Source organism: Rhineura floridana, chromosome 5 (genome assembly GCF_030035675.1).
Source record: "Rhineura floridana isolate rRhiFlo1 chromosome 5, rRhiFlo1.hap2, whole genome shotgun sequence".
NCBI lineage: Eukaryota > Metazoa > Chordata > Lepidosauria > Squamata > Rhineuridae > Rhineura > Rhineura floridana.
The window spans coordinates 143,547,478-143,563,396 of record NC_084484.1 but is presented as its reverse complement, the minus strand read 5'-3'; the positions used below and the strand labels follow the sequence as shown (position 1 = coordinate 143,563,396).

General features: G+C 39.5%; 1 protein-coding gene across 17 annotated transcripts in view; it reads left to right on the top strand.

Annotated features, from left to right (window-relative positions):
• ZBTB20 (zinc finger and BTB domain containing 20) overlaps window positions 1-15,919 on the top strand; it is a 798,165-nt gene that overhangs the window by 49,795 nt on the left and 732,451 nt on the right. The window contains exon 2 of one of the 17 annotated variants that reach the window (XM_061628374.1): window positions 4,757-4,905. The exons of the other annotated variants lie outside the window; for them this stretch is intronic. The gene's annotated coding sequence lies outside the window, so the exon portion shown is untranslated. The remainder of the gene's footprint in view (window positions 1-4,756; window positions 4,906-15,919) is intronic. 17 annotated transcript variants of the gene reach the window in all.

Sequence of the window (15,919 nt, the reverse complement as noted above, 5' to 3'; positions counted from 1 at the left end):
TAGCACAACAGCAAAAAGGACCATGGAGGAACAAACTCTTCTCCAGGAGCCCCACACTCATGCATTCATGCCGAGTCATGGTTTGGCTTAGTATGACTTGTGAATCAGGCCGTTTGAGTCGCACAGAAATAAGAACATAAGAATAGCCTGCTGGATCAGACCAATGGCGCAGCATCCTGTTCTCAACCAGATGCCTGTGTGAAGCCTGCAAGCAGGACCTGAGGACAGCAGTACTTTCCCCTCCTGCAGTTTCAGGCAGCTGGTATTCAGAAGCATGCTGCCTTCGACCGTGATGATAGAGCCATAGCCATCATGGTTAGTAGCTATTTACAGTCTTATCCTCCAATTTATTTCTCTAATCTTTCTCCAGCCATCCAGTTTGGTGGCCATCACTGCCTCCTGTGGGAGCAGATTCCACAGGTTAACTATGTGCTATGTGAAGAAGTACTTTCTTTTGTCTGTACTGAATCTTCCAGCATTGATCTTCATTGAATGTCCGCGAGTTCTAGTGTTATGAGAGACTAGAACTCTCTGTCCACTTTCTCCATGCTGTGCATGATTTTATACGATTCTATCATATCACCTCTTAGTTGCCTTTAGTTAAGAGAAAGTTTAAAAAGTCCCAAATGCTGCAGCCTTTCCTCATAGGGGAGCTGCTTCATCCCCTTGTCAAAGTGCTTTTGGAATATCATTTTGCTACTGTCACAGGAATTTATTGGCTAGTATGTGTGACATAAGTTATGACTGCCAAACTCCTCCTTTCAAAGGGTTATACTACTTTTTATGTAAATGTTTATGCAGTTCATTTTATTCTAGTTTTAAGAGTCTGTGCATTCCTGCACTGAACTAGTGCAGTAGCGGAATGCTCATAAAGTTTTAAAAACTTTTGAAAAGGGACAAAACCTAGCAATGCTACCTGTTAGCCTGTAGGAATGCTTGCCAGCTCATGGCTCCCTCCCCACCCCACCCTGCTCCAAATCACTCCCTTTCTTTTAGCAGTGTGTCCTTACCCAGCCTAACTCTGCCTACCTTATATGCTTGATTTTAAAAAGTGAATCAGATTCTGTTATCCCCCATCTCTACAAGTAGGCTCTTGTAGATTATATGGAGTTGGGAACTAATGCTGTTCATGCTAGAAAGGGGCCAGTGCAGTATTCATTTTGTTAACAGGTTTTAGGCCTTTTTTAACATCTGGAAAGGTGATTTATGGAGAACTCTAAAGCAGAAATGTTTTAGTTTACTGCATCATTTTCTCTTGTTTTTTAATAGTCATGGGAGAAAGTATTTGGGTTTGCTTATTTACATTTATCTAATCTATCCTCGTTTCAAGGATTTCCATGGCATTGACATTTCCATTTGAGGAATTTGAAGAATGTTCAATTTTATATATGCCGTGAAACATATTTACTCTTTTCATGTTATGTTCTGCCAACTTGTTCCTGCCTGCCAAAGTTTAAACAGAGCTGTTATAGCAAGAATTCTCCCTGCCCCTCAATATTAGGGCATTATAACAAAACTCTTTATTTATCTTGTGGATTATTTCTTGCCTGTCTTTAATTTATATAATACTTTCGTTAATGGTGATACCTATTTAAAATGTGCAGTAAAAAGGAATCACTAATTTACATAGAAATTCCAGGCATTTCCCAGTTTTTCTCCCATTGTAACAAGTCAGTCTTTTAACAGATGTATGAATAACTTTGCTGATAGTAGGAATTTCTGACCTCTTTGTTACTTATTGAAATGACCTGTATATACAGCAGATGGAGAGGAATTTCATTTACCCCAATATTGAAAGTAAAGCTTTTCTCAGTTGTGAGATTTTGTGTGTGTGTGCTATGTTGTAGCCCATTTTTATAACACTTCTGTTCTTGATAGTAAAATTGTTTTAGGTCAGTTCTTCAGAGGAAACATTCTGTACATTTCTCTTGGGTTGCAACTTAAGCACAAGACGTCTATACGTGTGCATGGGGGTGTGAACACCAATAGGCTATAAACAGAAAGTAACAATAATTCACCATACCTAAATCCAAGGGCTCTCTGGAAGCTGATCTAAAGACTTCAAAGTTGCACAAGTATGTTTTTTGGATGAAACATTTTTTCTTCTTGAACATTTTCTTTCCATTTCTCAGAGATGGAAGAGAAAGATGGCACCCTTTGCTATAGGTCTTACTAAAACAACTTCCTGACACACTGTCGTGCCGCCTTGTGGCACTGTTTTCGTGCAAGAGTCAAAAGGGACCCATTTTTCTGAAAACCTTATTGGATGCTGTGATGTCAGCAAAGCCTGGGGCCCTGCTGTTAAATTGCAAAGTATGAAGAGAGATTTAGTTGTAGATTCTGCAAAATGACTCCCAGGTGTTCTGTGTACCAGTGCAGGTAGAAATTACTGCTTATTGCTTTTAATGTAAGTTTGATTGGAATGTAACTAATTACACACAAGGTAAAATAACACAACAACAATGCATAAGCATAGCTATTTAAAAAGCAATACACCACACATTCATTAATCAAGATATTATAGAAAAAACACAGTGGACTTGATTGGAGCTATCTCAGGGATGAGTTTGTTTTTTGTTTCCACCCATAAGCAAAAAGACTCATCCAAAATGGTTCCAAGTTACTATTGTTCCCCACTATCTTCAGTGTCTTGGGGCACTCATTGGTTCCTAGAATTGTAACCTTTGACACCACTTTTACAAACAGTATTATGCAAATACGTCAAGTTTATCCAATGTTCAATAATATATTTAGAAAAACCTTGCTGTTACAGAATGTTTTTAATGGTGCTCTTAAATTGTTTTAGCACACACACAATTACTATACCTGATTATTGAAAACTCCATTTTTTTCAGCCCATGAAAAAAAATGGGTGAACTTTAGTCATGCCAGAATTTTCCCTTGCTTCAGAACAAAATTATAAATTTGGAAAAATATATTGCCAATGCAGTGTTGTTCTTCTCCCAATATTCTTCTCTTTCCACATTGGGTTGGAGGTTGTGCACATGTAGATCTTATGTAATAGGGAAAAAAGTACTTAGCACTTAGTGATTCATAACGATTAACTGATTATTTATTTATTTTAATGCAGACGAATATGCTTACTAGGGATGAAGCTGAGAACATCACCCCCATTTTCTGTGTGATTTAACCCAAAGTTAATTCCTAACTTGTGATGGGAAATGGCTAGCTTAATTAAATTTTATAGTGCTCACAGTTTAGTTATATTTTTCCTTCAGTTTCCCACAACATAGACCTCAAAAGGAAGTCCGTTTGGCTTTCATATATATGTTCAAAATACGGTTTGCATCCATGTACTCTTATCAAGGGTAGGACTTGGCATATGCCCTCAATTCTAAGAGTTCTTTATTACCCAAGGGAGAATATTGGTTGCTGATGTGAAAGCATTAGCTGATTAGGTTTATTGTTCAGTTGTTCATTAGTATCTTTTAAATGAGCAAGTAATCGTAAATTTTAAAGTTTTCTACAAGTGGAATTAACAAGTATAAAAACCGACTTGTTATTGATATATTTAAACTTTCAGTTTGTTTTTATCCCATAAATTCAAATGTATTTAAACACGTTGGTTAAAATAATTCCTTCCTCACTCCTAGCAACTTTTAGTACCTTTATAAGAATTCCTTGGTTCCAAAACACTACAAAATGTCCCCTTTTAGCATATTCTTTTAATCTGTGCACATTTCATGTACTCTTTGTTTAGACAGAGAGAAAGAGATTAGCATGGAAAGCAAACCAGGACAATGAGTACATCCTGTGCCTGCAAAACAGTGTTGCTTAGCATCATCTACTGTGGAATATATATGTGTATCTGTTTTGGCTGAACAGAAATATGAAAAGATTGTGATCTTTGTAGATGTAGCAAGAAAACTAACCAACCTGGGGACAGAGCAAAGGCACATAGTCCTTTCAAAAAGCTAATATTTTTGAAAATATGATTAATTGATGGTTCTTTCATCATAAATGCAATGCCCTGAGGGCTTATTAATGCTTCAATAGCATTGCAGTGAGGACATCAGTGCAGTCCTCTTTAATAGCTTGCTGGCTTGAACCCCAATACATAATGTTCTTGTAATAGTTTATGGGTAACTGCAGTAAACTGGTAGTGAATGTATTCCTTTTTTTGGCTTTGGTTCTTATCTGATCTGCTAGTGGAACATTTTGTCCTTAGAATTTTGTATTGTAAAGGCAATTGATCTACTTCTGGATGTATGAAAGCTCCATATTGTGAGATTGTGATCTGTAGAAAAGTGGAGCATCACCAGAACCTGACAAGAAAACCTGAGCAGTTGGTTAAATCCTGTTCAAATCCACCCACTCATACCAATGTTCTTCAGACATTGCCAAAAAGGCACACATTTTCTTTCTCCACTGTTATAGCTGTTTTGGTCTATTCAGACAACACTTGGGAAATTGTCTTTGTCCATAATTGGCAACATTGCTTCATATAAGTTAATTTTGAACCCAAACAATTTTTTAAAATGTCAACACTGCTAAATTGCTTTGTTCTTTTATTTAAGCTTTTATTTCTGCTTAAGCTGGATGCTGAAGAAAGCTACTAGTCTAAGGTGGTGATTCGTGTTAGAAATGGGAACTTACTGGGTCAATAAACATTATTTCTTCTGAATGAAATAATGGCCGCCAAATGGTTCACATTGATCACAGAGAGAATAACAGCTGTCTTTTGATGGCCTTAACATCCACTAATGTAGAACTAATTCCCACTATCTCTTAACAGCTGAATTCAATTGGCCATTCCCATTTAGTTATACTGAAGTTGGAGGCAATATGAAAAAAAGGAGTGTGTGGTACAGGACTTTGAACATGAAATGGACTGCTTTCAAGTCGATCCTGACTTACGGCGACCCTATGAATAGGGTTTTCATGGTAAGCAGTATTCAGAGGGGGTTTACTATTGCCTTTCTCTGAGGCTGAGAGGCAGTGACTGGCTCAAGGTCACCCAGTGAATTTCATGGCTGTGTGGGGATTTAAACCCTGGTTCCCAGGTCGTAGTCCAACCCCTTAACCACTACACCGGCTTTCACAGGACTTTACTGCTACCTAATAAAACATCATTTTCACTAGAGTAAGTAGATTTGTAGCATGCTCTTTGTGTGCATATGTGATTCGAAATACAATCTGCGAAATCCTTGCAAAATTAAATACAAGGTAAGGATTAGATAGGAAGCTGCTTTATATCAAGTGAGGCCATTGGTCTGTCTTGTTCAGCAGTGTGTATGCTGACTTGCGGCGGCAGCTCTTCAGGGTTTGACAGAAGACATTCCCACCCCTATCTGGAAATGTCAGGGATTGAACTGGTAGATGCTCTACCAGTGAGCTATGGCCCTTCCCTTGCTGAGTACTTCTGGTGACATGTTTCAAGAAGAATGATTTTGACCATTACAGGGCCAAGAACTAATAGCTTTGTGGGTGGATGGCAGTGCTTCTGCTTCTTTGGAGACAAGACATCTCACTTCTGTGTATCCATTGTGTTCATTTCTACATCAGCTAGAATGAAAAAGGTAGACAATAAGATGGAAGCCCTGATGACACAATAAATTTGAGGTGTAGTATAGACAAGCCCCAAGTTTATACAAATCTATCATCCTAATTTCCTTTAATATTTTGACTTTCTTGGGAACTGCTCTAACAATAAGTAATTTTTCAGGAATACTTGACTTCAGACACAAAGAAAAAGGAATTTTAAAGAAATAAAGTCAAATGACCTAAATGCTGTAAAATAATCTGCGAAAATGATTAAGGATACCTGAAGGAAGTGTTCAAAGTTAGTAGCAAGGTATACAAAATTAAACAGTTGCCAGGCTCATTGCTGTCGAAATCCCGAAAGGAATAGAGATTAAAATGAAGATGTGAAAAAGATGGTCAGCACAATTGTGGAAAAATTTAAAGATGAAAATAATAACTATGTTGTTCCTATTAGCAAACATATATATTGAAACATTTTTATACCCCTGGAAACTTACATTTAGCAGTGTGTTAGTATCTTAGTTTGAATGAATAGTACCATATAACCAAGTGAGTAGAGTGGTAGATTGATTTATGACCTTAACCATGCTACGATCTTAGGCATAATAGCTGCAGTCAACAGAGTTTGATTGGTTTTACTGATCAGTGTGAACTAATTTTATTTCCATTATTAAGCTATCTTTAAAAGATAATGCTAAATGCTACCTTTAGGCCTAGCTTTCAGCACAATGCCTCTTAGTCTTTTTATCCTCCTCCTGCAAATAGTATACCCAATTGTGTTATAGATATAGAACACTGCTATATAAAACGTTCAGAGCCCCACCACCCCCACCATAATTTCAGCAGCCTTGCAATTGGCTGCTTAAATGTGTATTATGTTGCTTCAGGAGGAAATGAAAAAATAGATTCACCTGCACTTGATTACAACTGGTACATAAATGGAAAATGGAAATGGACTGCCTTCAAGTTGATCCCGATTTATGGCTACCCTATGAATAGGGTTTTCATGGTAAGCGGTATTCAGATGGGGTTTACCATTGCCTCCCTCTGAGGCTAGTCCTCCCCAGCTGCCTAGGGCCTGCTCAGCTTGCCACAGCTGCACAAGCCAGCCCCTTCCTTGTCCGCAACTGTCAGCTGGGGGGCAACTGGGCTCCTTGGGACTATGTAGCTTGCCCACGGCTGCACAGGTGGGAGGGCACGTAACCCCTGAGCTACTCCCTGTGGGGGTGATCTTTAGCTGGCCCTTGACACCCAGGAGACACAAGCGGGGATTTGAGCTCACAGACTCTGGACTCCCAACCAGGCTGTCAGTAATTCTGAAAAACAATATGTGTAAGTATATTATAGCATTAATAAAAACCAAATGCTGTTTTGCCATGTACATTCAAACATTCCCTTTTTACCTTTATGCTCCTTCACATAATAATGACAAGTGACCAATTTTCAGTGTTAATCATTAGTCATAGATAAGTCACTGCCTCCAGAGTAGCACTATTTTTCGGTAGGGATTCGAGCACATACTATAAATTTACGTTCATGCAGTTTAAAGTGGATTAAAGCACGTCTGTTCTCTTACCGCAACAAATCCACCTTAAAAAGAAACAGACTTTTTTCAGCTAGTGACAGGGAAGTGCATTGAGAAGTATGGGATGAACAAACAATTAATGGGAAAATGTATAACCACCTCACAAATGCTCAGTAAAGACTGTAGATAGTCTAACTTCCACAAAAGCTATGTGCAAGCAGTTCTGAATTGAATGCTCAAAAAGCAGGTCATCTAGAGGAAGCTGGGGAGTAGAAACCTAAAAGACGCCCTGCCGGATCAGACCAAAGATCCATGTAGTTCAGCATCCTGCTTCCCACAAGATGCCTTTGTGGCCTCTGTAGGGCCAGTGGCAAGGACTTGAGTCTCCTTCCAAGCAACAGGCCCTTTCTCCTCAGGGCCGGTGGACTTTCTAGAAAGCAGTGGGTAGCAGTTGGGCAGCTGCACTGACCTTGCATTGTCAGCCTGACAGAGTATACTAGCTAGCATTGCTACCACATTTGCCCACAGTGCATGTCCTGGGGGCCCTGCATTGTGAGAAAATTAACATGGCACCGTAGAGTGCAGTGTGTGGGTCTAGCACTCCAGGGTCAGGCTGGCCAGATGCCACTCGCTGTTGCCTAGTGCACAGCCTGGGAGAAGTATTGTCAGGAGCAGCAGGCCTGGGCAACGGTACTCAACAGCTGTCATGTTACTTTTCTTGCAATGCACGGCCAATGGCATGTGCATTGCAGCCATTCTCTTGTGGGGAAATTGACTTGCCAGATCACTAGCAAACCTAGTTTACTGGGTGCTGATACCCCTGTCAATATTGCCTTTCCAAAAATAAAGCCCCTCTCCTCCTCCGGTGCCAGTGATGGTGGGTGCTGCCAAAAGCCCCAGCACTTGCCTGGGTATGTCTGGCTAATGCCTAATTCCTCCATTTTTAAACTGGTTTTTTTATTCTCTTTTAGCTGTAAGTATGAATGGTTTTAATATTGGAATTAGTTTAATTTTATTTTAATCTAGACTCTTTATGTTTTAATTATATGTGTTTTTATCTGGAAGCTGCCGCAAGTTCCAGTTTTGGAAGGATGGCGGGGTATAAATAAAGACAATAATAATAATAGTAGTAGTAGTAGTAGTAATAATAATAGTATGTCTTGTGGTGTAGTGGTATAGGCCTGGAAGAAGCTATAGCATTAAGGTCTTCTCCTCTCCCATTACCCTCAGCTGTTGAATGCTTCTTGTTTCACTTAATTCATGGGGCAATGGCCATTAACCTGAGGCAGTGTAAAGTTGCATGCTGGAAGTAGGGAGAGGAGAAGGAGGAATGGATTTAGCCTTGTGAGTGGAAAAGCCAATACTTCCTTCACTAAGAATTCTAAGCAGCAACATACACTGGGAGATTCATCTTGGCTTTTCAGTTAAGAGGAGCAAAAGGAACCAGAGAACTAATTCCATAAAGGCATACAGCATGCAAGAGGGAAATGTCTCTGGGTGGGGTCCTACGAAGAAGCTGAATATTTTGATTCTTTGGCTGGAATTTCAATCACTTTTATATATGCTTACTACATTACTACTTACCTCTATTTTGAAGTTTGCAAAAAGGCTTGTGTTCAGCTCCCAGTAGAAAGTATTTTTTTCTCTGCAAAGCTGCTTTCTGACTGCCTGTTTACTTTAATAAACAAGTTCCCATCTGTTACATTAAACATGTTAATATAGGTCTACAAAGTACAATGACATCTAGGGCTTAAAATACCCAAATGAAATGTCAGAGTCCAATTGCATATACACAGTTCAAAAGTGGCAGTGTCCTCAATCCACCTCTGCTACTAAAAGGCCATTTAATAATCTAAGTATCTCACAGACGTCCTTAAGTAATTGGCATGTGTAGGCCCAGATGTAGAGATACAGTTACAGCATTAAATCCCGGCAAAAGGTTTTTAACCGCACTATCGCAACCACAGTTCAACTGTGGGTTTTTTTGGTTTCCTCCTATGCGATCGAGCTCTGAGATTTATGGAGGCATATGACTTTCTGTAAAGAGTATCTGAGACTGTTACTTGTATCTATAGAAGAAATCAGTGAAATTCCATTGATGAAAGTAGGAACTGTTCCTCTGGTAAACCAAAACATTCCTTTATTCACTTAGGTACCCCGAAGTTGCAATTTTACAATTTAGTACACAAGTGGGATGCTGCTATCTGCAGTTTTCCTGTGGACAATTATCCTGTTTGTAATAAAGTTGTATATGTTCCTGTTCATTTAGATTCCTGTAATGACAAAAAGTTGAATAAAGGGTTTTTATGTTCTGTGCATCTTTTGTTTTCCTCTCTTTTGTATCCCTGAGTTGTTGTTTTTTAATTTACATTGCATTGTGAAGGAAACTCCTTATCTTATGTTTGTGGTTTACTCTATCGTTCAAATTTTGCATCAGCACAAAAGATTTGTTCCTCTTCTGTGTTTTGGCTATGTTTGCTGTGAAATTTATGTGCAAAACACAGAGCAAAATACTGAGCACAAATGTGTGTATTGAATAGAATTTATCATTGTTCCTCTGTTATTAAATGACAGCTATTTTAAGTAGGGCGACCTGTATTGTATGCCCAAAACTGGACTGTTCTTTACAAATAAGTGCTCTAACATTTGTAAAAGAATTTTTCTATATTCTTTTACAAATTTTTAAAAACACTTTAAACAACAATTGAGTGAGATAAAATATGTACAACACTGTGGACAGAACTCAGCATCTTTAAAAACAGATTTTTAAGATACCTTTCAAGGTCCCATCACTGAGACCTAGTTCATATGTTATGGTAAACCACAGTCTCAACAAACTATGGCTTACCGTGGACAGATCATAGCACCGCTCTCCTTATAGTGTTGTGCTGGGAAGAAACAAAGCAGCGTGTCAGTTTAGCCTTATGTGTGAACCAGTACTCATGATTTGTTTCCTCCAAACAAAGCAAGTGGGCCATGCTAGTGAATCCTAGATTTCCATTGTTTTGAGGAGGTTCAGGTTTATGAATAGCTCATTCCCCCTTTCCGAACAATCATGTGAAATAAAGTTTGCCTAATTTATTCAAATTGCAGAAATCATGGTGCAGGCTTTGGGTTATCTTAGTACAGTTTTTTTAAATTGGATTGTAAACTACAGGCAAAAAAAGAAGTTATCCAGGACAGTTTCTATTGCAATATAAAATAATTGAATTTATAATATTGACAGTCTGCTTAACCTGTCTTCAGCCACCTGCAACTGAAATTTTAACAGAAAATATGAAATCTGTAGCAAAAAATAAACAATTTTCTTGTCTCCTATTGATTTTTTAAATCAAATCCAGAAAGGCATACAAGAAATACAGAGTTGATCTTTATAAATCAACTTTGGCACACTCCCTGTTACAGATAATCTGAAAGGTGCATTCTGGTTTTAAATATGTGTAATAATTTTCTAGCAAGGTATAAGATCCCCTTTTATTATATTTGGAGGAGTTTTTCTGTAGCAATGTAATCATTGCACTTATGTGTACAACAGAGCATGTGGCTGGGAAGGAGCTTCTTAACTGATATGGACTCCTATTTTAATTTTATATGTATATTTTAAATTTCATTCTTCCAATGTGTAAGAGGTCATTCGTTTCACAGTAGTCTGTTTTTTAAGCATTGAGTGGAGAACAAAAGGCATCCTGTGGACAGTAGAGAGGGATGAAGTCTTCCATTATGAACTATGGAGATACTTTGATACTTGCTGTAGTTTCTGATGTAATGGGAAACATCTGTGTAGCCCAGTACCTTATCCTGGACATAAAATAAATAGATTTAATAGAAAGCGAATCATGTGAGGTGGCTCAAAGTGGCATTTCTACCCAGTTTGCTCAACTGCAGTTACTAACAGGGTTGTGACAAGAACATGAAGTTCAAATTAATGCAGCATGCTCAATGGTTTTTCTGTAATCCCTGACCTGAATGCTTTGAGCATGTACCTAACCGTTGCTTTTTGCCAACAATTGAGTAGAGGAGAGAGCTTTGCACATGCACTCAGAGTTTGGCACTTCAGGAATAATAGTTTGCTCATGTCTAGAAGGACAAATAGATCCCCTTTAGAAGTGAGAAAATGGGTTATTGTGAGTGAAAGCTGCAGTATGCCATTGTGTGCTCTCCAGTGAACTGTTTCCCATGACGTATGTGGCTAGAGTACTAAAATGTATTATTCGGTTCTATATTTGTTGCAATGAAATTTCAGAAATAACAAAATCTTCTTTTGCTCATACTAAAAAAAGGAATACATTTATGAAAAATATTTGCAAGATTACCTGATTCAGTATTAGTGTAGTGTTAAACACAAATGGCCTTGAGATCATACTTTTTAAGATCAGTTTTTCTTATTTTATTATAAAGTTTGTTCATACTTTGTTTTCTCCTATGTACCTGTTTAAGGCAGACTATTTTGATCCGATGTCTTTCCAAAATCCCATTTATGTATTTATAATATTCATATATACAGTCCAGTATTTTTTTCGTGTTAATGTAAAGTTCAGACTTGGTGCTACTGGTGCTCACATCCTTTCCAGGCTTAACTGACACAAATGTGAATTAATGAAAGTGACAGTCAAATCCTCTGCATTTTAGGTACATCCCACTGATGTCAGTGGAGCTTAATCCCAAATAAGCATGCATAGGATTGCAGCCTTAATGCCCATCTGACCCCCCCAACTAAGCATTATCATGATCAATTAATTGATGGCAACTTTCAGAGGGGTACCTTGCTTGCTGCCGCAAAAATAACAAAGAATCTTGTGGCACCTTAAGAATAAACAGATTTATTGTGATACATAAAGCTTATGCCAGAATAAATCTGTTGATATTGGAACAAATAAGTCCAAGTGGAAATCTACGTGTGCAGTGGGGTTTTCCTGACACTTTCTTCCCACTGCAGTCCCCTGCATTACCCCAAAAGTTGTTTCATTACTGGTTGGGGGACCCTCTGAATTGGCATTGGATGTGGTTTGAGAGGCTGCAGTGAATGGAGAAAACTGGAAATAATTGAGAAACCTTGAACAAGCTCAAGTCCTTTACTGCTTGCCTGTGGCACCATTGGATCCACGCCTTAGGCTTTAAATGATCACACGACACTCTTCTGTAATTGATGACAATTGCCCTTTCTTTGTAAGCAGCTGCTCATGGCTGCACACCTAGATTGGCAATAAGTTAGTCTGCTTTTCATTCAGTTTACATAATGTTGTATAGTTTTATTGATTTGCATGATTTCTAAACTGTCTTTCCAGGCAAGCCTTCCTAAGACAACATTTTTTTAAAAAATAGTACACTAAATCTGCATAGCGATTTTTGGTTGAGCACCGAATTATTATGTTCACCTGCATTTGGGCAGTAAGAATAGATTGCTTTTTAGGTCTGACTTTTGAAGAAGTTGTTAGATCTGGACTATTTCAATTTTTAAAATGTTTCTTGCTGTATTTTTTCATTGTAGTAGAATTTATTCATTTCATTATTTTAATTATTGTAAGTCACAGGGAGAGGTGGGATACAAATATTTTAAATAAATAGTAATCCTACTATATGGAGTGCTTTTATAGGGACATTGTACTACAGGAAAATGGAGGAAAGCTACCCTTTTCACTACAGATCACATGGGTTGAACTATGAGCCCCATGATTTCCAGCAGAAAATGCCGATATTCCTGGTAATAAGAGCCTCTTCAGACATAACATGTTTTAGGTGTTTGCTTTTTAATTTTTATTTATTTATTTATTAATTTTGTATTCTACCTTTCCATTAAATGGTGGTCAGGGTGACTAAGACCAATGAAATACAAGGTAAAATACAAAATGGCAAAAACATAAAAACCAGTTATGTAAAACATTCCAGTAAAAACAACAGCAAGTTAAAACAGTGCCAGCAAGCTTAGAATGACCATAACCAATCAGCTTATAAGGATAAAAGACCTTATCAATAAAAACATATTTGTTTACAGGTGGAAAGTCATCAGAGTTGGGGCTAGGTGGTCTTTGCTTGGCAAGGAGTTGTAGAATCTGGGAGCAGTCACTGAGGAGGCTCTGTCTTCAATTTCTACCAAAAATGGGGAGGTATTGGTGGGTTTAAGGATCTGCTGGGGCTCACTGTGGCACAAACTGCTTCTGGGCAGCCTGCCCCCTTAAGGCAGTTGTGATTGGCAATGCCAGGAGCTGCTGTAGCTGTGCCTCGGTTGGTCCTGTCAGAAGCCACACTTGTACACTGGTAAAAGGCTCTACCAACAAGCAACATCAGGTAATGTGGAGGTCTCCTGCTCATCAGCCTGGCGAGCATAACAAGAGCCAGCCACTGACTATTATGAAACAGGCTTACCGTGTAAAACTAGATAGGAGAAAGAGAGCGGGAAGGCTTCTGCCAATCTCTAACCACAAAGGTGAGCAACCTCTTCTGTCTACCCCTAAGGAGCCATCAGACCAGAACAACTCCCATACCACAAAGGGCCATGGGAAGGGGTTTGAGGCAACCTTCTGGAGGCTCTTGTTGTCAAACTCCTGGAAGCTAGCCCTAGATCTTTCCCAAAAGCCCCATGGGGTAGCTGTTAAACCTCTTCAGGATGCTGGCCCAAAAAGGGAAACCAGGTCCATCACTACTAGTAGCATAGTGGCAAATTCAGAAGTACAGAGTCCCTTCATGTTAGTCACAGCCGTGCCCCCCCTTTTTGCTGCTGGGTTGAGAATGAGATCCTTGTTAATGCCTTCTCCCACAACAACAGATGTCCCTAGGAGCCAATAAGCATGAAAGGGGAGAATGTTAGCTGCTGAGAAGAGTCTTCTCAGTGACTGACTCACCTCCTTTCACTCTAGCTCCAATCAGCAGGAAAGGACAAGGAAGCATGTTAGAAAATTCTTTGCAGTGGCTAACACACTCCCCTTTCATGCTGATTGTCTCATAGGATGCTGGAGACATTGGGATCCTGCTCCGAAAAAGTAAGGGGTCTAAGCCCCTCCCGAGACCCTGGGTGACTACTACCCAAGTGACCACAGTGGCCACCATGGAGATCCAAACCTCTTTCTCTCCAGTGAATGATGATATCTTTGACCCCATTCCCAGATTCCTATCTATCTGAGAGTTGAATTTCACCCTGAGAGTGAGGAAGGGGCTCCTTTGTAGAGAAAGGACAGCTATAGTTGACTGAGAATGACTTTTGATGTTCTGATACAACTCATACCAGATTATAACTCTGAACTGACTTGCTTGGACTGTTCTAGACTGTTCTTTGTCTTATGCATTGGGGCAGCAGTGGAGAACCTCCGACCCACAGGCCAAATTTGTTCTACCAGACTTTTTTCCCAAAACCCACACCCATAGAAATGAGCAGCCAGTCCCTGCAGAAAGCGGGATTGAACTCCCTGCATATCAGCTTAGGGGATGCATCCCTGATTTTTCAAATACTCATGCTGTAACAGTCATCAAATAATTACCTTGTTTATGGTTATTTTCTTACTGAGAGCCACTGTGGTGTAGTGCTTAGAGTGTTGTAGGATCTGGCAGACAAGGGTTCGAATCCCCACTCAGCCATGAAGCTCACTGGATGGCCTTGGGCCCGTTACAGTTTCTTAGCCTAACCCTTATCCTGTTGTGAGGATAAAACTGAGAGGGAGCAGAACCATGGACACCACCTTGAGCTCCTTGGATGAAAGGTGGGATATAAACGTAATAATAAATAAAGAAATAATATGTGAATACAATGTTTGGATGACTTCCTGGGGTAACTATCGTGTAACATTAAAAATACTACATTTTTTCTCCATAAACTGTATAGAGTTTGATTTTTGAGGATTTGGGGGCCCTATGATGTCATGCTCTCTTTCTTCAGGCCTTGGTCTACGCCTGAAGTAGAATGAGGTGGTAGAATCCTGAGGTAGTAGAATGGAATGTACCATTCCATATTACCGGTAAGTTATCACATTTTTGAAAGTTCCTCCATGTTGAGAAAAAATCCCAAAAATAGAGACTTATGGAAAATTTTTAGTCTCTCTTCTCCCTGATACCTTAGTTTGTATTTTGAATGGAAAGGTTTTGTTTTTTACATGAAGGCAACATTTAAAAAATGTGACCATTTCACTGGAGTCTTTAGCACAGTACAGTGCATTCTGTGGCAGCAGGATTCTTTCACTTCATTGCGTGGGTTCAGGCAATTGCCTGAACATGCAGATGATCAGTGTGGATGGGTGTAGGGCAAATATATAAGCTCCAACCCTGACATCTTTGCATGTCGGTCCCCCACCACAATTTCCAACCTTGCGCGATTGGGGATCCTCCTTTATCTGGGTTCCCACTCATGCAGAGGGTTCTCTTTGTGTTTAAGTGAATGTGAGTAGAAGTCCCCTGCAGACCTTCTCTACTCAACCAGAGCTTGGAAAAGTTACTTTTTTGAACTACAACTCCCATCAGTCCAATCCAGTGGCCATGCTGGCTGGAGCTGATGGGAGTTGTAGTTCAAAACAGTAACTTTTCCAAGCTCTGCACTCAACACAAGTATGGTCAGGGACTGAGCACATGGGGCAGTGTGCATGGGAACACTTGGGTGTGACTTGGCATGTGCACTTCTGGCCCAGTGCACGGATACAGAGTTCACATGTGTCTGAATATGTCTATTCTGCTGCCTATGTAGAGCAGGTCTCTCTCTCTCTCTCTCTCTCTCTCTCTCTCTCTCTCTCTCTCTCTCTCTCTCTCTCTCTCTCTCTCTCTCTCTCTCTCTCTCCTCCCTCCCTCCCTCCCTCCCTCCCTCCCTCTTTCTCTCTCTTTCCATCACTTGATCTTTTCACTCATTTCTGTCTGTATCCATCACCTTTGCTGATCTTGGCCTGGAGAATCTCTTTTTTAGCTTCTGTCTTT